Source organism: Haemaphysalis longicornis, unplaced genomic scaffold (assembly GCF_048455015.1).
Source record: "Haemaphysalis longicornis isolate Haplotype H1 unplaced genomic scaffold, Haemaphysalis longicornis Haplotype H1 scaffold_1, whole genome shotgun sequence".
Classification (NCBI taxonomy): domain Eukaryota; kingdom Metazoa; phylum Arthropoda; class Arachnida; order Ixodida; family Ixodidae; genus Haemaphysalis; species Haemaphysalis longicornis.
In genome coordinates, this window is record NW_027526203.1 from 7,223,632 (window position 1) to 7,247,134 (window position 23,503).

Below are 23,503 nucleotides of genomic sequence, written 5' to 3' on the forward strand. Positions count from 1 at the left end.
AAATTCCTGCGTCTTTGGGGCTAAAATATCACGCAGTGGTGCTTTCAAATTGGCGCGTCAGATACTAATGTCGGGGATTGGAGTATTTGCGCATAGCGCACATTCTCTATGCACTTCATTTGGAGGCTGCAAGTGCAAGGGTAGTCCGGTCGCTATTTCCTACGAATACTTGCCCATCCCCCCGAAGAGATATGTGTCAAAATACGGGGAGCATCATAATCATCAACATTCCACGGAGCACGACTCGAGACTGCTGGCGGTGTACCTCGAGGGAGCTGACGAGGAAGGCCTGCGCTGCCGCTGGAGCTGCTATCGGTTTTCCAGTGAACGTTCTAGCGTGCGCCTCAGCGCTTCTTGACGTCATTGTCACCGAGGTACCGTCTAGCGAGGCTTCTGTGGCATTCCGCCCAGAGACAGCGTGACCGAAGACTCGTAGACTCTCGCGGTCTGCTCACGTGAACGGTTTCTCCGCTGCCGAGAGAAGCAACACCATGCTGGGCAGTGTATCATCGTGTGCAGAACTGTTGCCGCAGAAGAAGCGCCGGCTTCCTCACGCTGAAAGCCCGCGAGAACTTGGGATAACCCTAATGCTGACCGGTTGCTTCGTGGTGCTGGCTATCATCGCTGTAAGCCTCAACGTCATCTTGAAGCCTCATCCCCAGGAACTCGTGGACTTCGGACCTGCTGTTCCCGCCATTGCGCGTCCGGCTATGACCAACCTGAGCTTCCGCGGCACCAACGGCTCCAGCAAGACCGGCCCAGAGCGCGCGAGCCTGGCGCAGGTTCTTGGCCTAGCGCCAAGCCGTGCCTTCAACGAGAGCGGCTCCTCCCAGCCTGACGAATACGAGCCACACGACAAGACTGGCTGGTGACGCGTGAATGAGAGGGTCGCGAGGCTAAAGGCTGACATCGCCATGTCGCGGGAAATTCCGTTCAGTAAAAGCTCAGAGCCCGCAAAACAAAAAAACGGCGATAGTTTTGTCTTACTTTCTTCTTTTTAAACGGTAAAGCTATTGTTAGTATCAGGGTTGATTCGCGCAACGAAGTTTAGGCTAACATTGTAAACAAGATTAGATGTATTTATCCTAGGATCCTGTCCATGCCTCGTGAGTCTCGAACCGCCACTCTGAGCAATATATTTATGCATAAGGGAACAGAAATCGAATTTTCAAAGCTTCTCGAAGACCTCAATGGCATCCATTACCCCAGTAATCAAGATACTTAAGAAAGATTTTGTAGTTGTCATACTTGTGTTGTCTGAAGGAGCTCAAGAAAATTGCCAATGGGTAATTTTCGCGTCACTGCATGTGCACGTTAATTTTATCTGTGTATTCACCTAGCGCCTTCAGTATCCGCACTTCGGCCACCCGCGAAATTTCGCTTTGCCCCGAAAAGGCGCGAAAAAATAGAAACCACCCGAATGTTATTAAAATAATTTTGTGGACGACCAACTTAAGGACGTCAAACCTACATTGCTATCTCTGTGCGTCGCTCGCGAGGCCGAAATATATTGTAACTCTCCCTCTCTCTATTCCTTCCCACTCCCCTTACGCAGGCCGCACAACCATGCTTTTTTTAGTTAATTCATTCATTCCTTCTTTCAGCTTAATTAGCGCCGTTATATCAAAGGCACACTGAAATCCCATTACTTAAATTTGCATCACGCCTTCTCATTGTAGCCTGGAAAATGTGACTTAAAACGCCGCCTAAAAAATTATTCGAAGCCGGTGTACAATAAACGGTTATATCGTTTGCATCAAATGAGGGGTGTATGGGACACTTTGCTACAGCCACCCTACGTACGATCGTGCTTCCTTTTTTCCGACGTCCCCGCGCGAACTTGTTAGTTTGATCTGTCGTTCGTGGTAATGTGAAACAAATGGAACCTAAATTACACGCACAGAGTTGGCATTAGGGGCGAGGGGTGATCTAAGGTATGCGTCTACACACAAATTCGTGGCTTAAATTCTGGACCGCCGAGACTGCTCCTCTCATAGCGGGGGAAAATATCGATATGGTCACATACAGGGATATTATAAATCTCTACAAGTAAGCCGAATGCAAACATCCAGTGGCCCGCAACACCCTTACCAGAAAAGAGGCAGTCACGTGGTGACGGTTGAAGAGACACTTACGTGTCCCGTTTCTCTCAGACCGGCTTCACATGGTGCAGCCGCCAATGCTAGCAAAGGACGTATAAATACACTCAGAAAACACAATATTAAAACAATAGAACATCGGGAGACTATTCTGGTAAGCTCCACTCCAGAGCCACAACTCACAGCGGTCCGGATGGCCGAAGCTACCGCTAGGATCCCAGGAATCCTGGATAACGGTTGAGGGAGGTAAATCGTCAAAGTTATCGTATAAAGGTATCGTATAAGGAGGAGGAGGAGGAGGAACAACTTTATTGGAATCACCGGCAGCTAGGACGTGGCCGCTACGTCGCGGAGGCCTGCCTGGTGCCCGGGCCTACTCACGCTTCCCAGGTGGGGTTGCGTTTTCGGGCCGCTGGCGTGCCAGGGCAGCCTTCGCCTGCTGGACGGCCTGGATTTGTGCTCTGTAGTCTTTAGCGTTCATGGCTTCTGTGATATGAGAGGGCAGAGTTCCTTGCGCTGCCTCGGCAGGCTGTGTCCTGCAGTTCCAGAGTATATGGCTGAGTATCGCACGCGCACAATCACATACACGGCACATTTCACTTTCGTATACACCGGGGCACAGATGTTTTCCAAGCACTGGGGTAAGGAGCGATTCGGTCTGTAATTGTCTGTAGAGAACTGCTTCTTCCCGATTTAGATTTGGGTGAGGTGGCGGCCGTCGTCTTCGGGTCTGCCGGTGCCACTCCAAGATGTCCCCGTATGTGGTGAGGGGGTCGGGCATCTCTACGTCGCCGGACGGGTCCGGTGAGGAGGCCAGACTCGTGAACGCCGCGCGTCTGGTGAGCTCGCGCACGGCGGAGTCGGCCTCCTCGTTCCGGTTCGTCAGTCCGCTGCGGAGGCCCAAGGGACCCACGTGGGCGGGGAACCATCGGAGTGCCACCGGTAGCCCGTTGGTACGCGCACTGCACAGCACTTTCACAGTGTTTGGTTCACTTGGTTGGTTGCGTATGCCAGCATTGCCGACTTGGAGTCACTTAGTACCGTGGTTGTTTGCGGGTCCACGATGGCCAAGGCTATAGCCATCTCTTCAGCTTGCTTCACATTCTGCGCCTTAAAGCTGCTTGCTGACTTTACTGTACCGTCCGTGGCCGCCATCGCCACGGCAACGTAAGTATTGGCTCTTCCCGGATAGGCCGCCACGTCCACGTAGGAAGCGCCAGTGTCTGCGGCGTACGTAGATGTGAGGGCCCTGGCCCGAGCGAGCCGTCTTTCTTTGTTGTGTTCCGAGTGCATATGCTTGGGCAGTGGGTGCACGTACAGCCTCTCGAGCGTGCTCTTAGGCAGGGAGGCTTCGTGGTCAGACTGGAGCTGCCTTGGTTGCTGCTGTGGCGCAAGCCCAGGCGCTGTAGGATGTAACACATCGGCCTGTCCGGGTGGTGGAATGTGCCGCAAGATAGCAAACGCCTTACACGGCATATCCCGAAAGTGAGCTGTGAACATACCACTAATGCCATCCGCAGTATCAGGAATTACTTTTGTGTTTTTTAAAGCCGCACGGGCTGGTAGTACTGTTTAAGAAATCACTAATTAGAGCTCTAACGCCATTCACGTAAGTAGGTGTTATCCAGTTCGACGCACAGGCCGGCAAGTGGGCTGAAGAAACAAAGAAAAAATCACGGCCAAAATGTCCTGCAGAACGCCGACACATTGAGTCCTTATGATTCTTATTAAGCAGTGGTTTGCGCGGAGCGGACCCACCACAGACTATGCATATGCGACACACCTCGGGCACAGATCAGGAAATAAAGTCCGCGAGCTACATAACAATCTTGACGGCTGTCGAATCGCCAAAAAAGTGACGAAGGTGTGGTGGGTCTAACAGTATCTCAATAGCCAATGAAGTCGCTAGAGGTAGGTGGCCTTTTTCGGGAATCCTGTTGATTGATTAATTCAATGATTGATTGATTGATTGATTGATTGATTGATTGATTGAATTATTGATTGATTGATTGATTGATTGATTGATTGGTTGGTTGATTGATTGATTCATTTATGGATTGATTGATTGATTGATTGATTGATTGATTGATTGATTGATTGATTGATTGATTGATTGATTGATTGATTGATTGATTGATTGATTGATTGATTGATTGATTGATTGATTGATTGATTCTGGGGTTTAACGCTCCGGCGCTTCACAGGCGATTTGGCGGGCCGTATTGGAGGGATCCCGAATAATTTTGACCACCTGGGGATTTTTAACGTGCGCCGAAATCTCGAACACAAGGCCGTTTTTTCCTTTTCGCCTCCATCAGGGAAGCGGCCGCCGCTGTCGGGAATCGAACCCGCATCCCGTTAAATAGCGCCAAAGTGAAGGGACAGGCACGCCGTAGGTGCACTGAGAATTCTAAGATTTTTATACGGTAAAAATAATACGGAAAATCCGCGTCCGGTTATTAAGTTAATAAACTTCTTGTAAGGTGTAACATAGAAAGGAAGGGCAAGGGCACTTGGGGTCCGTGTCGTAGTCGCTTACGCTCCACGTCTTCTGCCATATTAAGTTTGCAACCTTCATCACCCAAGAGCGCACCATGTTTATTCGACATTTCATGCAGCTCCTCTCCTCTTTTCGCAGCACTGCGGGAAGCGAAATCAACGACCTCGTCCCCGCACACCTGAGCGAGCTCGGACGTGGTATATGGACAGATGCAGAAAGCTTTAAAGTTATAAAGGCGGTGAACGGCAGGTGGACTAACAAGAGATAACAGAGGAAAAAGACTGTCTGAGTAGACGTCGACGGAGTAGTAAGGTTTGTTGGCCATAAAAACTGTGCGAGTTGCTGCTTGACAGCCGCCTCTGTATCAAAAAATTTTAAAAATCAAAACCAAATTTTCTGCTGTATGGCGGCTCAGCACTTTATTTGTCTTCCTAAGCGAAGCATCCCATTTCAGAGCATCACCCCCATACGTACAGGAGGAGCTTATTTACCAGGCAGTAGAGAAATTGTCCTTCATTTTGGAAATCGCGTCTTGGAAACTTTTGACGCCGTGTGTATACTTTCCCGCTGCACATACTACGTTTTCACACGTGAGAGCGGCGCGAATGTGTAGTCTGTGATTTGCTTTGGGCACCAAGCCGTAGCGCAGGATGGGTATCGAATTCATGGACAGGTCGCGGAAGGGCAGAATGATGCTGTATTAAAATGTAATGGGTTGCTGGTCGTGAAAACACAAAAATACGCGTGCTGTGTGTAATGTATACATGAATTTAAAGCGGAAGAGCGTTGGCAAAGACTGCGAGTACGGCGGTTCGTGTCGTTGAATGAGAACCCATGACGACGAATAATGAGGACCTCAGTAACGAGTAAACGTAGGCTTCCTGTCCATGTTTTATGTGCCGCCATGCAGGTGTGGCGTAGCAGACTACAGGAAGCCCCACACGATGATGTAATGAAGAAGATGAGATCGACTGACCATTGTGTGCATGCGTGCAAATTTTCCAAGAGAGACGGCCATTTTTTGCAACTATAAATCTTAAATGGTTTGTGCGCGCAACGCTGAGGTGGCTGTAGAAAATCACTCCGAGGAGTTTCATTTTTCTGACCCGCTAGATGGTGGTGACATTGAGCTTGATTATAGGTTTTTGGAATTTTCGATCCAGCAGATACTCCACTGGTTAGTGAAAATGTCGCGCCATTATCCGTGTACCACCTCTAAATGGGACTTCGAATATCGTTCATGATTTGTACGGCTTACCGATCTTAAAATTCTCTTCCGTCAACCCAACCCTATTCAGTAAAGTATATATAAGAACTTCCATTGCAACCATGATTGACTGCTGACTGTACAGTAGAAATTACGCCTACGCTAAAAGAAATCTATAGACAATGCAACACACTTACTGAAGTGCTTCGGTGCAATAGACCATGGTTTCTCAAAGCGGGTTCCGCGGAACCTAGGGGATCCGCAGGCCCCTCCTCAGGGTTCCGCGAGCCACTGATAAATTTTCCCTGGTTCCGTAGTCGAAAGTCTTATATGGTGAATTTGAGGCGCGATCGATCTAAGGAACCTCCATTACTCGCGCCCGAGTGTCAGTAAGCACATCTCGGTTCATAACAGAAACGCGCGAGCTGCGCAATAAATCTCGCCAGCAGCTTGTAGCCAGCCAGACTCCGGAAACGGGCCACGTGGTTAAACTATTGCACTTAAATCTCGGTCCTATAGTACCCCACTGCGCATTTCTCCTGTTTGGAGATTGGTGCCGCTAGCGTACGCATTCGCGTAAAGTCGTCGGGGGAAAAAACGATACCCTTGCTTGCTTTTGAATTTATTGCACGTTAATATAGCATGAACGGAATGAAAAATGGCGGAAGGGGGGGGGGGTTCCTTGCCACTTAACGGAGCTTAGCAGTGTTCCCTGGGACCAACATGCTTGAGAACCCCTGCAATAGACTATAGTATAATAATTATTGGGAAATTGTGTCCATGAACAGACAGACAGACAAATGTTTTTATTTGGATGGCTCGAGGCCGCAGGCTTAAGGGAGGGGGTTAATAATGTCCGGCCATGGCTGCCTCGCATGAACTCACCAGCCCCTAAAACCACACGGGGACTTGCAGTATCCGCGTATATTTAAAATGAAATTCTTTTGTTCAATGAACAACCTTAGGGGGCCAAATGACTAACTTACAAAGGGACGGCTGGGTTCGGAAAGTCAGGCTGAATCCTGATGTGGGCAACCTTATAAGGTACCTCAACCTCAAATATACCGGAAACTTACACTATCCGGTAAGGTTGAGGTCTCAGGATGCGACCTGCCGCGTGCGGTCGGATGTTTGTACTTCTGCCGTAAGTGACTAGTGGTCAGATAAGGGTTGAGGATGAGATATGAGGTTGAAAGGACGTTCTTAGTAAGCTCGTTTGCTTTACAGGGCCCCATTGACAACCTGTCATGATTTTTACATTCCAGCAAGACATTTAGGATATCTTTTAGGAAAGTCTGCTGCATATGCCTCAAAATTTCAAAGAGTTATCTGCGATACTGTTAGCGCAACCACGGGAAGGATGTCATGGATGAACACAGCTTAGAATTCGTACCTAAAACCGGCAAGTTGGTTTTGTTGCGTCACTTACAAACAGGCGACATATATTCATCATCATCACTGCAAAACTTTATTATTATTATTACTTTTATTATTATTATTATTATTTATTCTTATTGTTATTATTATTATAAGTGCTTCACTTGATTAATAAATATCACCACTATCATGCCTTTTTCAGGCGAAGGACTCAATAAAAGAAACACATAGGAAAAAGCCAAGTCAAAAGAAAGAGGACTTCATGCGCGCGGAGCGTGTAGAGCGTGCACCCATCCAGGAACCACAACCAGCGTGTTCGGAAAGTCGACGATTTTGTCGCCGGCACACGTAAGCTAAGTAACACTTATTTGACTGGGAGCTTTGCACCTTAATGTAGGTATGCGGTGTGTCGCAGATGTGCGACCTTAGCAACGCATGAAGCGCAAGCGTCGCCCATTTTCTCCGCGTATAACCGCGGAACTTGTATTCCAGGAGTAAATCGTAGCCAGCCGTGATAACCAGGTGACCAAATGACTTTGAAATCCGCTATGGTTAGGACAAGTTAGGACAAAATAGTGGCCGAGTAAAAAATACGCCCCTATAGTCTCCCATAGTGCTCGTCCTTTCCCCTTAAAATGTCTTATAGAATCCCATTGCCGAGCTCATAACGTGTGTGTGTGGCGAATGGCTGCTGTTGTGGCTTTTAATAGGCCGCTCTGCGCAGGCGAAGCCGGTGACTACTCTGACCGCTTCCCCGCAAAAAGCTGTACAAGCAATTGAGCTAAAAGCTGCCGCATTGGGGTAAGCGATGACTTCCAGTCTTTTGGCATTCCCATACGACCATTGTTCTTCTCCTCTTGCGCTAAGACAGGCAACAGCGGCTCGTGAAAAGGAGGTCCCCCCCACCAAAAAAAAAAATTGGATATATATGTAGGTAGTTTCCAGGAAATGCGTATTTTACATGGTGATATCTATTTCAGTCATTTAAAAATGGGGAATGGTGGGGTAGTATGAGAAGAAAAGACACGTGGGCTCCTGAAATCACGTAAAGAATCGACATGATTTCGTGCGAAGCTTTATGAAAGGAACTTAGCTAAAGTGTAAGTGAAGTAACTGCCACTGATTCAGTTATATTCTAAGACAAATTTTAGGATATCCGAGTAAGTCGGGTCACTGCACCTTTGACGACGACCTAATGGTATGGCTTAGATTCAGTATGCTGAGAATACGGTAGACATAGCGGCGAACGCGACTTGCAGTAGGCTGTCAGCATTGCATCCATAAGCGCGTATCGTAGAAGAGGGTATTATTCGCCATTGATCTGGGGACAGAAACGCGACAGAGCAACAGAGAGCGAAAGTGCCTGAGGCCACGGGTAAACACAGACTTGCGTGGCTGAAGTAGCGTTGCCTTCACACCGCTGCGGACATTGCTACGGAGAGGTCCAGTTGAAGCGCGGCTGGCCACCTGCCTCTCTCGACGCACCCATCTCACGCTTTCTCGGCGGCTCACGTGACTCCCGCCAGTGATTGCAGGCGTTCTGAATCAAGTCTAGCCAGTACAGGGTGGCAAAAGAGGAAGGAATGGCAATGATGGCGACGAATTCCCGATACTGGCCTACAGGCGCGGCCGCTGTTAGAGCGAACACGGAGCGCGTGGCGGAGCACCACGACGGGCGCCGCGGGAATCTTGCGCCGCATGCGCAATCAGTGTCATAGGCGGAGATAGCTGCACGTCGTCTGCCATGGTTCCTGCCACTTCGCCGCACACGGAAAAAGTGTAAACTCAATCTAGCCACGGTGCTATAACAAAACGTATACGTAAATCCATGATTCAGATATAGTGCAAGGTAAAGTACAAAACATTTAAATTTAGGAGGTGCATTTCCATGCTTTCTTCGATAACTCAGTTTGAGTACTTTAACAGAGTGCCATCGCTGCAGTGCTTTTGTGCAGCCGCGCGCGGCGAAGTGGACGGAACCGTAGCAGACGACGCTGATATCTCCGCCTCTTGCACTGACCGCGCATGCGCCGCAAGATTCCTGCGGCAACAGAGCAGCCACGCGCTCCCTGTTACCTCTAATGGCGGATTCCATTGGGAGAGCAGGAGCACTCAAAAGCACTCTGAAAGTGCTCTCTCCTGGGCAGGCGTGTTTCAGTGGTCGAACAGGAGTAGGAGCACTGTCATCCAGTGGTAGAGCGAGATCACCTTCGCTGCTCCGAGAGCAGTCGGCAGCAGTCCGATCTGCTGCCGCTTGAAAAGCGGACTAAGCACAGTACGAAGGAAGTCACATGACCTTAAACATCATATCCTCCCTTTTTTGTGTTTTTTTTTTTGTTCCCACGAATTGTCGCGGCTCGGCGAGCGCGGCCCAGAAAGTGCGGCGGTATCCATCATGCATTTGCAACATTTGCGGAATGGGCAGCGAGCCAAACGAGCATGCGCCACTGCTTTTCACGGCTTTGCTGACACATGCTTTTCCGCAGAGATTGCTGGGGTGCTTAAAGGCCGGAATACGTGGAGCGAACTTTCACGACCAAGTTCGCGCGGTGGGAAATCTCCCGCGGCAGGACGCCGTATGTTCGTCGCACTGAGCTACATCACAGAACAGAGAGGATTGCTACATGAAGCGACGACCCGGCGCGCACCGCCGCTGCGTTCTTCCCAGTTGCCTCTATGCCCAGAATCAACGGTGCATGCCGTTCAGTATACAGACCCAGTGAAAGAGCTCCCCTCTTTGGCTGCACGTCACATAACGATTCTGCGTAGGCCGGGGGCAATTCTTTTACTGAAATATTCGTTCTGGGTTCTCAAAAATGTTAGAGGCAGAAGAAAAAAAAAAGAACGAGCGGCGCCGGCGAACCAGCGACTCCAAGAACAAGTAGCCGGCATTTTAACCTCCCTTCCACCATGAGAGATGGCGCATATGTGCAAAATACAGCTACAGCCTCCTAATACGGCTGGCAGTTACTTGTTTTTGTCGTATTTTAGAGGCCCTCGTAGTGATACCGCCTGTTCCTCACTCGCCGATCTTGCAGACGGGCCTGATATTGCTACTACTCCAAGTCATGTAGCCGCATCGCCCTCATTTAACCTGATAAATGCTACCGTGCATTCCCATCTCGTCGAACAAAGCCACGACAGTCGGGTCGGGACCGTGTTTTCCCGCCTTCGTTTTTTCCTCTCCCACCTGCTCTCCAGGTCCGTGCCGCATTCCAATGGCAGGTGCAGTGGCACTGCTCCCGCGTGCTCCCAAGTGTTCTGCCCCCTACTCCTCACTGCACGAACCATAACAGTGACCGCGCCTGAACAGCAAATGAGCAATAGACCGGTAATGCGCTTGCTAAAGCGAGCAGGCACCACCATTGAGACGGTTAGAGGGCAAATAACCGTTGTACTGATTTCCCACTGCTTTGCTGCTTTTCCACTGCTCCAAAATGTACTGCTTTCCCACTGCTCCAGTACTGCTTTCCCACTGCTCCAAAATTTTTTTGCGCGAACAACCCACACGACAAAAACACACGCCCTACCAGCTGTCCTCAGAGGCCTGGTAAAACTCAGTTAGGAAAAGTCCCGCACTCACCCTTGACCGCCCTGAATTCTGCGATGCCCGGAGCCGCCTTGACGGCCGTGGTCTTGGTTCTCGCACCGCTGGCTCCAGATGTTACGAAGTTGCCATCTGACCGCGCTGCCAACCAGTTGTTACGACAGTGTCATCCCAGCGCTGACACCAGTTGTTCCGGCCGGGAGGGCCGAGCCGAGCCGAGCTCTGTCGCCTCCGACATACGAGTGGTAGCGTGGTGTGACGCGGGCGGCCAGCCGCTGTTGCAGCTGTGAAGAAGTCCAGAAGCCGTAGGCTGAGGTAACTTTTAAATGCAGAGCATTTCAGTAACTCACGATGTCACCCGCGTTGGCGTCCGTAGTCCGCGTCCGCATCGCTCCCCCTACACTATATAAAAAAATAATACTTGCCGGCGCCAGGTTTCGATCGTACGACTCTGCGGGCGGAACGCAAGGTGCACGGTACTCTACCAACTGAGCCACAAAGCCGACACAGAACGGAAGGTTACGAACGTGCCTTATATCCTTGACTCATTCAACCGTCGGCCAGAGGTGCGCCCTCTCCCCCGCGTCCTCCTCGCCTTCTCTCCGCTCGCAACGCCCTCTCTCGCCGCGTTCGGTTCGGGCGCACAACAGGTGGGGACGTGCGCAACACCCTCTCTCGCCGCGTTAGGTTCGCGCGCAAGAACAGGTGGGGCGCTCGCATCGCGCTCTCTCGCCGCGGTCGGTTCGCGCTTAAACCACATATGTCGTTCGCGCGCGCTGCGGTCGCTAACATCTGTGGCGTGATCGTGACGTCAGCATCACGCGTTCGCGTGGTGGCGATTTCGGCGCTATAACACTCTCTCGCGAGGGGCATTGGATTGGATTCGATTGGATTGGCTTGGATTGGCTTGGATTGGATTGGATTAAAGTGGATTGTGTTGGATTGTGTTGCGTCATAGCCGCGCCACGTTGCGTCATAGCCGCGGCAGGGGGTTCACGGCACGTTTCACCATCGACTTCATCGACAATGTCTACGCTGGAAGACAACAATTACAACAACAACAACCAATACGTAATCCATACGACTTGCAGGCGCGCCCCCCCGCAGAAATTCTCTGCATTTGATCGTGCCCCTCGCGAGGGGGATGTTTCTTCCTCCATGCCTGACAGCGAGGCAGTTTGAGAAACAATATGGTGCGTGCGGACGTGTGCCAAATTGTGTGATGCTACGAGCCGCCCGTGTCATTGTGGAAATTATGGGAAGAGTGCAAATTTGTTTAACCCAGCACGACCTTTTCGGCGCAGGGTAGTCTTCTTCATCAACGTACAAAGCTAACGCCATAGCGGCCAAACGACGCTTGCGCTCTGTTTCCATTTCGACTGCTCCAAAATGCGCGCGGAACCGCGAAACCAAGCGCAAAATACACATAAAACATGTGCGGCGCGGGCGCAAGCCGTTCGTATGGGTTCGCGAGTTCGTCTGGTTGGAAGCACTGTGGTGGAGAGTGTTGCTGGTTGGACCGCTCTGTCGTCTGCTACGGCGGTCCGCCGTGTGGATGCTCTCGGCGCTGTATCGGACCGCGGCGGGCCGTGACGCGGCATCACGTGACCGGTCGGACCGCGGACTCGGTCCGTCGTGTGGATCGGCCTTTACGGACTGCCTTTACGGGCCTCATACGTTTGTAGTACCTGCCCCAGGGGTGAAGCGAAAAAATTGGGTCCATCTCCCCGCGAGGGACGTCAAGAAGCTGCTGATACAATGCATTCACTACCACCAACTCCCCAAACACTAAACGTTAACGCAATACACCCACCCCCTATGCGACGCATTTACTCGAGTCCCCCTCGCGGGGAGATGGGCCCAATTACGATGGCAGTGCAACGGTGCAACGCCGGCACGTGCGGGGAGAAAAGAACAAAGAGAACAGAACTCCCGCTGGCGCAGTTTCAGGCAGAGGACGCGCGAGCACTGCGAAGGCGGGAAATTTGAATTGCATGGGGTGGTAGCAGTAAGCGGATAACGGCGGTACAGGCCACTATGGCGAATCACTGCTCTGCATTTCCGACAGCTTTCACATTGAGTGGAACGGCTTCTAATTTTTTTTTTTTTTTTTTCAGAAATGGATGAGGAGAAGACGAACAAGACTGCTCCCAAGAGCAAATTCCGAAAAGAAAAGAGAAAGCAGAAAGCGGTGTCTGTGTCGTCATCTTTCTCAAAAGACTTTTATGCACGCCAGCGCGAGCTGAGCGACAGGCGTGACAGAAATGTCCACAAGGTGAAGAAGGCCGCGGAGAAGGTAAGACGCTATATCTACCGATATGCGTGTCTGTACACGGCAACAGGCCCTCAAACATTTGATTCGGATTGATAGGAGCCACGCACCGCTAACATTTGTATGGGGTGGTGCTGTGGGAGCGCACACGTACTTCGTACACAGAGTGAGAGCACAGATTTGGCGCATATACCTAACGAGTTGCTTTCCGACATTTGGCTGGCAACGGTGGTGCGCTCAAGCAGGAGGGCGCGCGCGACACGGCAAGTTGCCACAAGGCGGTTTGTCCAGGGGCGGTATTCTCGAGTTTTGTCCCTTTTGCGTCCTTTTCAAAAGTGTCCCTTTTGGCGAGCCCTGATTGGCTAAAAGGAAACAACCGGAAGTGACGTAGCGCAAGCGCGGCAAACCTACTGCCAACGCCCACTGCGTAACCGGAAGTACGTCACGATGAAACGGACTCAAAAGGGACGTTTTCAAAAGGGACAGTTACGAGAATACAGCCCCTGTTGTGGGCGCTGTCTGGAAGGGCTTCGCATGCGTCCTCGAGTTTATATGAAGCGACGGATTATGCGTAAAAACAGCCTACAGCATACGTGCCAGGGATCTCCACAGTGTACGGCTGAGCAGACAAACACCAACTCTTAACCTGGGTAACGAGCTGAAAAAAAAAAAAAAAAAAAACTTCCGATAATGCTTGATGTGTTCAGGCTGGAAATACCCCGTGTCATTTTAGTTCCACTTTGATTGGACCGGAAAAAATCTACGATTCGTAATCCGGTTCCGTGTTTCTGTTTGTGCACGACGGAAATTAGGAGCACAGTCAGATTAGAATAGGCAACATTCAAGCGTCTGCGTTCAAGTAATAATGAGCGCCTTAAAAAGCTTTCTCAATACAAAAAACCGGGCGGAGACTAAACGGCGGAGAGATAACAGACGGGCACGATAGAGCCTGCAGGCGAACGCCTGGCTTTGCTGGCCTCCCCCTTTTCTCGCTGCTTTTTGAGTGCTTGCAGACCTGTCCGTGTTTCATATCCCATGTTTCCCAAACTCTGCGGCCTATTAGAAACGTCACGCTGTTTCATCCTCAGTCCCCCTTGCGCGGATTTCTATCAGGCGCGATTTCGATATCAGTGCAAAAACATTAGGAGGTGAATGGGGGCCGGAATGTGACTTGCTATTAATGCAACTGGTGTTAATCAGTTTTCTGGAGTCAGTCGAACGAAAAAAAAAAAAAAAACGCTTGCGAGCAAACTTGAACACTCTTGAGGGCTTAGGAGATCTTGTTTGTGAGACTACAGCTCTCCAAAGCGATAATAGAATTTGCGCGTCTGAATTTCGCGTATGCACGAGATGTATGGTTTCGCGAAAGTCATTAAAAAAGCGAATGTAGGAATCAGTGCAAAAAAGTTCAGCCCAAGGACGCGGGTTCAAATCCCGGCCGTGGCGGCCGCTCTTCAGATGGAGGCGAAAAGCGAAAACGCCTGTGTTGTCGAGATATCAGTGCTCGTTAACGATCTCCAGGTGGTGAAAATTAATCCGGAGCCCTCCACTATGCCCGCAACATCGCCTGCGTAGCGTCGGCGCGTTAAACCCCACAATCAACAATAAATAAATAAATAAATAAATAAATAAAATAAATAAATAAATAAATAGATAGATGAATAAAAGTAAATAAAAATAAATAAATAGCCATCTTACGAAGAGGGCTTCCCTCCGATCAAAGGATTTTGACGACGATTCAATTGCCTTTACACAATATCCCAGTCAGCGTAGCTGGTTTATTATAAGTGGTGTTAAACATATACGGACGCTGGTAAAATTACAAATGAAAAATTATGCTGGAGCACAAGTAGTCCTTACAGCTGCAAATGGCGCCCTAAAACGGTTTTCTGGAAAAGCTGTTTTCTTAGTTCCGATTGACAAATTCATGCCTCATACGTTGGAATGTATTGCGGTGATACCAAACGAAGCAGGCGAAGGAAATGATCGCGTGCTTGCTTAACTTAATACCGATGACACTCTAAACAAGGCCAGGATATCGGACGTGTTTGAGATATACCTTCAATATTTGGTTTTCTAAGCATTATGTAAGGAGTGAACCATTAGCTCAAAATGAGTAAGCTTCCCTCAATCTTGCTAATCAGTCCGTGTACTCGCCGGGTGCTGGGATCGATTCCCATCTGCACTGGCTCAGTGCCTAAAGCATTAAGCTGCTGTTCCCAAGGGCGGGGATTCTGTCCCGGCCGTGGTGGCTGCTTCCTGATGGAGGCGAAAAGCGAAAACGCCTCAGTGCTCAGATTTTGGAGAACGTGAAAGATGCTCCGGTGGTCAGAATTAACCCGAGGCCTTCCACTCATACCCCGGGGGTAGCTTCGGCTACACCTGATAATCTAGTTTAATTTCCCTTGACGTGAACACGGGAACGGGATGCATTAACTATGTATCACTGCAGTAGCCTAGTGAAGTCGGAATAAAATTTTGCACACGTGCAGCATTCGGGAGCCGATATCATCTCGAATAACTCACTGCGCAAGCATTCGCTGCGCAGGCTGGAAAGTCATTCGTACAGACGTTAAACGGGCGTGGTACCATGCGAAATGGTGGGCATGTGTGCTCAATGGATTGCAATAGCCCGGAATGCGATCACGTGGTAATCTACCAGACGAACTGCTCATTTAAATTATTTTTCCAAGGAAAGAGGAGGACCAGAAAAAAACGAAACAGTCTTATCCTAGCGGTAGTGTTTAGAACATGCCTTATGCAATGTACAAGTGGTTAGTTGGATGACTTGGCGTTCATTTTGGTTCAACAACGCGCTTGTACTCGCTCGTCCAGCGTTCTTTGCTGTTCGTCTTAGTGCCCTTATCGAGCTTTTAAACCGACGTTGATCACAAGTGTCGTGTCGCATTAGGCTCGTGCGTTCATTTCGTTAGGAAACCATTCAGAAAACGAGTTCGGCGCTCAAGGCTTGTTGATGGTTGAACAATGACCCTTTATCTTATGTGTTGCGCATACTTTTCATCCGGGTGTTTCCCAAAAGTTGTCCGTAGTTGATTAGCCGCATTTTTTAACATATCGCAATATGCAACCCTGTTCGCGCAAGTATCCCATTAACCACGTGTTTCTAACCCCTTGGTTATTGGCTAAAGCGAGTATAGCGGGAGACATTGCCCTTCATTCACCCTTCATGTTTACAGATTTTTAAACTATACGCGAAGATTCTTACACGTTTCTTCATTATGATACATTTATTTTTTCGTCCTTGTTCACAGAGTCATCAAATCGGTTCATTTGCTACGGGTAATAATACCCTCTGATGTGTCTAAAAAATATGCAGGCCATATGTGCTTTCTCAACTGGCCATAACACTTCAAACGTTCCTCAAGGTGTAATTCAAAGAATAACTCCTTACGCACACATTAATCAAATCCTCCAGGATGACAAAGAGAAGCGGCGATTTCGGGCTCGCCCGGCACCCTCCACCAGCAAGAGAAGCTCTGATTACTCGACAGTCCTGAGAAAGTTGCGCACCTTGAGCGTCGTGACAACCACTAAATCGGAGGCACGTCCGAAGGCAAAGGTAATGTGCACTCTAAGAAAAAAGGGTGTGGTAGTTTCTCCCTTAAGGGTGAAACAGGAATGTATCATATATCGCTCCCTAAGAGGTAGAAAGATTTTCCCTTTAAGAGGGAGAGCGCGTTTCTACCCCTAGGAGTGGAGAAAGATTTCCCCCCTTCGTGAGCTAATGGAGGAGCGTTCCTCCCCTGGCAGCGTCCCCCAAGCAAGGCTTGTCGTGCGAGAAAGGCCTAGCGAGCTGATCGGTTTGATGATCGAGGAAGTACAAATAAGTAGGTTACTGTTGTTGTGTGCGCTTAAAATACGCTAAAATAACCAAGAAATTACCTACCGAGCACCAGTACTGCGGTAAGCAAGCGATGTCGCCAATCGTATATGCGCGACTTCTTGCATTCGTCTCACTGCGCGCCCCGCCTCCGCGTTAAGAGCGAACGCGCCGCCGTAAACACAGTAGAAGTCATACCGATTGCTTTAAAAATGCCGCCTTTATTTCCGAAAGGCTCGTAACCCCGCTGTTCACCGCACACGAGATCACAAGCATATAATGCGGCCGTTTGAGAACAACCAGTTGTTGTTAGTCGTCTTACCTTGCTACAACCGATGCATCAAAACGCGGATCGTCTGCAATCGTAAATCTCAGCGCAAAGGCAATGCAGGCAATACGAAAACGCATCCGTCGCTGTCGCATCCGTTACAATGCTTGCCCTCTAGCGTGCTCGAAGTAAAGCAATCGTACACGTTTTAAAATGACCGATAGATGACGCAAAAAAAAAGTAGGGGTGGGGAGGGGCAGCTACTAAGCATCACCATCAGTGGGCACTTACATCAAGGCGTTTCCTTGGTTTCCTTTATGGATAACGTATATTATTATAGCCAGCATCACAGAGGCCGCATGTGGGCGGGTACAATATATTAGGAAGAAACACAGCACAACACAGCGACATACACTTCGTTAAAGGCACTGCCAACGCACAATACACCCAACCCACACGTATACACCGCAACATATAGTACACTTTTCACATGTCCGCATAATCACAAGCCACAATTATACATTGAAACGGCGACAAAGTATTTATAACCCTGATCGCCAAGAATGCAGGTAGGAACAGTGAGATCGTTGCTTGTTTCGATAACCCACGGCAGTGCGTAAGCCTTAGGTGGGTTTTGTTATTTCATCAAATGTAACCCGTGCAATTGCAAACTTTTATTAATTTGAGGTTTTGTAAGAAGCAGTAAAATAGCTCAAAGAAGAAAAAACGTTCCACGAAACAGTACGGCAGGTATGTTTGGGTAATGACACTCATTCATAGAGATAATATACTGACTCTAGAGGGAAAGCGCGCCGCTGAGCCAATGCATTGGAACCGTACGACACATAGTGGCAGACATGATACAACGATTTAAAGGTAGCCAGCTGAGTTTTTGCTTACTAAAAACGGCGAAAGCGATGGGTTGTAATCTGGCAACGGGCTACTGCGGCGTTTCCGCGTCCGGCTAGCGAAGCATGCCGGGATTAATTGTAACATGGCGGACCGCTGGCCAGGCGGATTTTGTGTAGGCGGCGGCGACAGCATTGCGTGGTTTATCTCCTGTGGTAGGTAACCGACGTGTTTTCGGTTTAGTGTGTGACTTATATGTACTGAGACTATATGAGCAAGATGTGGCAACGCTCACGCAACACTTGCGCGCAAGCTCGAATGCGACTGATCGCATGCGCGAGGACGTCAAGGAATCAGCTGATCCGTACTGCGGCGCACAGAAAAAATGAATCTCCGTCATGATCTCCGTGCATTTTTGCGCTGTGGTGCTTTGTTTGCCATTGTGTGACATCTTGCGAGTCGCTCGATGCTTTTCAAATGAAGTGAAGTGAAGAACTGTGGCTTTGTAGCTCAATGTAAAACCTTTGTTGACACACACAAAAAAAGAAAAACGTTATCGCATGGGCCAACGCTGATATTGCCGGTGAGTAGCGGCCCTTTGAAGCACAGGAACGAAAGAGCGCGGTCGATCGCAGGCCAATGGAGTGGCAGAATGCATGCCAAGGGAGTATGCGAAATACCGTCAGCGGCGTGTCCCGTTTTCCTTTCCGTCTGTATTCGTCAAGTTCTAGCTGCTTTCCACCACTTCAAAGGGAAAGCTTGCGGGACTCAATGGGCAGTATTGAATGGGTAGTAATTTGCCGCACAGAGCGCGCGAGGAGACAACATTGACTTGTTGACTTGTTGTGATTGATTAAAAAAGAAACCGCATTTCGTTACCTCTTTTTTCGTTTGCCCGGAAGTTCGAAGCACGAAGAGCTGTAATAAGTTCCATGAATAAAACAACTGCAACGGAACAATGATAAAAGTTCCTTTTATTTCTCTTCCAACGAGAGCGATCGCTGGCTGCCACTCCGTAGCCTGTAGTGAACTTGCGGTAGTCAAGGTCAGATCGGAATCGCTGTTCCGGCGTCAGGTCAGGGGCAATAGACAGGGTGCTTAACGTGAAGAAGCGAATGACAGCCTCGCAAGCGCCCGGGGAGGCACTTGCTCAGCGTGTGCATCCGAGTTGTACCAGTTGTACACGTTTTGCCCGCACGCAGATCTGAGCTGGAGACTGCACACACACACACTGCGCAGTCAGGCGCAAGGGCCTCGCCACTTCCTAGCACACTTAAAGAAATCGAAACCAAAACTGAGCTACGAACTTACTTTTGGTTCGAAAATTAGAGCTTTATTACACTAAAAGTTTTTTGTAGAGCTAGTTTTAATTACTGCGGCAATTATTTGCAACTGTTTTGCTTCAGTTCTTTGTTTTAGTTAAATAATTAGCGAACAACCCTTTTCAAAACTGAATACAATTGATCTGGCAACCATGGGAATTGTATCATGTCAGCGCCCACGATTCGTACGGTCTCGGAGCTCGCTTTACCCCCCTGCACTCATTGCCTCGCCTTCGCTCTTTTAGCGTAGAGCGCACCGCTGGTCTGGCAACCATTCAGCCAAGACGTTACTGTTACCGAATGGGGGCCTTTTGTTGTTGGTAACTGATGCGTCAATATGCTGCGGTCCGTGCTCGTTGACGAAAAAAGGGGCAGTTTGCTATCATCGCTTACCTCTTTTACCCTTGGGCGTCAGTATAAAACGTCCACAAATGCAGTGGTAACGTTGAACAGGGCGCAGGCGAGTCGCCCACAGCAAGCATGCAGCGGTGCCAACAGAATGTGCTTCAAACACACGGCTGGCGAGCCGTGTGTTAGCGTGGCAGGCACATGGTAATAATAAAAAAAGACAGAGAGAAAGCAAGCAAACAGCCCACCGCAGGGGAGGTGTTGCTCATAGTCGTCGTATGCTCCCGATCGGAGAAAGCCACAGTGCAACGATGAACGGTTTCGTTTTCGGTGTCGGCGCCGACAGCAGATTGCAGACGACAGGGGAGACTTGGTCTCTTTTTTTTGCCTGCTCAAAGCAGCTCCGAGCAGCTCCAAGCAGCTCCGTATTTTATTTGCCCATAGAACGCCTATTGCGGGAGCAGTTGTGGGCTGCTTGGAGCTGCTCAGAGCTGCCCTAAGCAGGCAAAAAAAAGAGACCTACTATTTCCTCCCCCGTTTCGGTGTTTCGTATACTGCTGTATTCGGGTGGTCGCTCTGATACTCCGACTCGGAGTACGCCGATGCGCCGCTTCCCCCAATCCGTGCAAGAGTCACGGCTCCCCAACCGAACGCGTACGCGATCTTGGAGTAGCACGCGACCGTTGCGCCGCGGCGCGGCCAAAACGGCAACTGCAAACAGCCAGGCCGGCCAAGGTGTAGCCAAGGTGTCTCAACAAATGGCGGCCTCCGTATCGGACGCGTCAGCTCCAAGCCAAAGTTCCCCGACATCAGCCGAGCGCCTGTTATTCGCAATGATTGAAGGTAAGTTGTAGCATGAGCTCTCAATCGTAATCCCAGCTTTTTTTTTTTTTGTCTGGATGGGTGACCGTAGGGCCAGGCTGATCTAAAAAATATAAAGGAAAACGCTCAAAATACCGCGTAGCTGAAGCGAGCACCCGCATCCCGCCAAGTTATCTGAAATCGTGTTAATAATACATACGGCCTCTGTAAAATGAACTGTTAGCAGTTAAAGCTCGCAGGTTTCGTCAGTTCACACTTTTATACTGGAGCAAGCGCAGTGGGCGAAATGACATGGGAAGAGAGCGGGATGTACCGATCCTTTGCTGCTAGGACACGACCGCCGAGACTGGGGCTCTCTTTACGCGTTGGTCGTTGTTTCCGCGAGCTGCTGTATTGCGCTCTTAACCGAATGGAGTCGGTGACGGCGAATGTCAAGGTGGTCAACGTTTCACAGGATCAGTGCTTTAACCCCACATGTGCTCACGTCTAACAAAGCAGTCTACAGCTTGTAATCTATTTGAGCCGTCGCGTTCATTGTGTTTGGCGTCTTCGCTGCTCTAATATGCGCCATGTAAAATGCTCAGGACGGCTACATTTCTTACACGATGGCTGTGTCGTTTGAACTTCCTGTAACTTTTGCATTCTCTCCTACAGGCACACCACCGAGCTCTTATGCTCCGGACGGCGACAAAACTGCGGATGATAACGCAACATGCTCTGGTAAGCCGTCTGTTTATTTAATTGATCTTCACAAAAAATATGGACTCTCTCCAAAGAGCTATGTGTCATATTGTAACTCAACGATTGCAACGCACATTTCATGGCTGCAATACTCGAAGATAGGTAGTAATTAGTCACATTTGTATTCACAGCGCCAAAGGCTAGAGGCCAGAATTAAAAGTACACCGAAGAATTAGCACTATCCTGGTTCAGTAGGGGCTAGTATATTAGTGCACTGCACGGGCCCGGGCCGGCCCGAAAGCCCGAGCCCGGCCCGCGCATAGTGGGAGAGAGCAGGCCAGACGAGGGCACTCCAGACACACAATACAACATGACTGTCTTTTATTTCTGCTTTTTTGAAATAAAACAAACAGAACAAAGGCGACATAGACTTCGCACTGTCTACTGTTGCCACCTCCGTGGTAGCAAGCGGCTCCTCGGTCACGATGCGTGGCCCTGCATTCCAAGCGCCTGGGCCTCCATAAGAAGCGCGAGACTGAAGAATGGGGGTACAGCTCTTTATTTTGAGTGCACACGTCGAATACACTGCTGTGTACACGATGGGGGTTGGTGGAATAGGCACGAGAGAGGAGACGCGGGGAGAAGCAGTCATTCACAAAACAACACAAACACATATCCCCTGAGGCTGGGAACCGTAAAGATTCCGTCGCCAGGGTCCGCCTCACAGAAGTTCCACGAAGGGTCGTGCGGCCCGCGTCGTCGCTTTGTCTCGAAGGGTTGCCGGAACCCCCCCGGTGGTGGCGCGCTGGCTCGAAGTCGTCGTCGAACAAAATAAATGGGTCAGTCACAGCGTACATGCGCGGTCGCAGCGTCGTCGGGATGCTACGGGTCCGTGGAGGGTGAAACCAAACCCTACTGAAGCGGTTCCTCCACTTCGGAAAGCAAGCTGTCACCCAAAAATGCCGAGGCAAGGCAGACAAGATTTGTTGCCATCAGCTGCCGCATTCAAGGTCCGCAAAAAAACCATGATTCAAGGCAGAAAAGAAAACAAACGCAGACAAAATAATGCGGCCCGTGCAGTGCTCTATAGTATATACAATTACCGTTACTAAAATCTGTCAGCTGCATGTGATTAATCACCATGTAGGGTGGCATGGAACATCTCACATTTTTTTGTTTTAATTTATTGCTTATCTAATTCGCTTGATATTTTTTTTTTCGTTCTGAATCATCATGAATCAGGACGTGTCGTCTCATTACAGTAGTTAAAACAGCTGCTCTGGTCTGCTGTCCACCTTGTAAGAGGCAAAATATTTTGAAAATATGTCTATTGTTCTCTGTCTTACTCTAATCCTGGCTTTCTCTATCTCCTGTATGAACAGCACCCTGGGACGAAGGCGAGACAAGGCTGCTGCTAACCCTGTACTCCCAGTACTGCAACGAAGTTGGCCCGTTAAAAAAATTTCGGACAAAGCGGGCAATGTACCAGCAAGTTGCCAAAGAAATCTTGCAGATTCTGGGGATACGCCGCTCAGCCGAGCAATGCGACTCGCGCTTGAAAACGATCATACGAAGAAAAAAAAAATGAGGTAACAAATAACAGAACATCAGGTCGAAGTCGCTGCAGGGTGTCCTACGAGGAAGAATTTGCAAAGATTAGGGCTCTGGACGACAGTATCGAACCAGAAGTCCTCCGAGGTGTCGGTACAGTGTCCTACAAGGCCGCAGCTGTCGACTCACCGAGCACCAGTGCTCAGACAACAGACAGCTCGGGGAGTGCTGACCCGAGCCCTCTTCCGTCATTTCCAGAGACTGAAGGGGACTCCAGTGGGAGCAGCAGTTTGCCGGAAACAGAAGGCACGCGGGCAAAAAGAGCGAAGAAAGATCGCGCAGCTCGACCAAGCACGGGCCGAATGCAGGACATGGCATTCTTTTTCCAAGAAATGAGGAAAATTAACGAAGAGCGCGAGCAGAAGAAGGAAGAGCGAGAAAAAAGGCGCGAGGAGAGACACCAAGAGCTCCTTCAAGCCCATCAGCAACATATAGCGGCACTGAGAGATCTTGCCAGGAACGACGAGGACATCTAGAAACTCTTTCGCTTTATTAAAGGAGCAATAAACTTTGCGAAGATGTCGTTGCGCATGTTTTTACATGGTGGTGTTTTCACCTGCTCTCGTCAGTGACGAAGCTGCTGTGCCAGGCCACTTCTTTTCAGTTCCCCCAGGCGTCGCAGTGAGCTTTCACGCTCTGTCAGTGGCTGTCGGTTTGCTTGCAGCTCAGCACGGTTCTCCCTTATGTGCAGAGCCAGGTCCTGCCTTCTTTCTTCTCTCTCTTCGTCAGTGAGCAGGTCATCCACATCTGTGTCCCCAC

General features: G+C 49.6%; 1 pseudogene; it reads left to right on the forward strand.

Annotated features, from left to right (window-relative positions):
• The first annotated feature begins 2,848 nt into the window (after positions 1–2,848).
• On the forward strand, positions 2,849–23,255 carry LOC144170357 (uncharacterized; annotated as a pseudogene).
• The last annotated feature ends 248 nt before the right edge of the window (positions 23,256–23,503 follow it).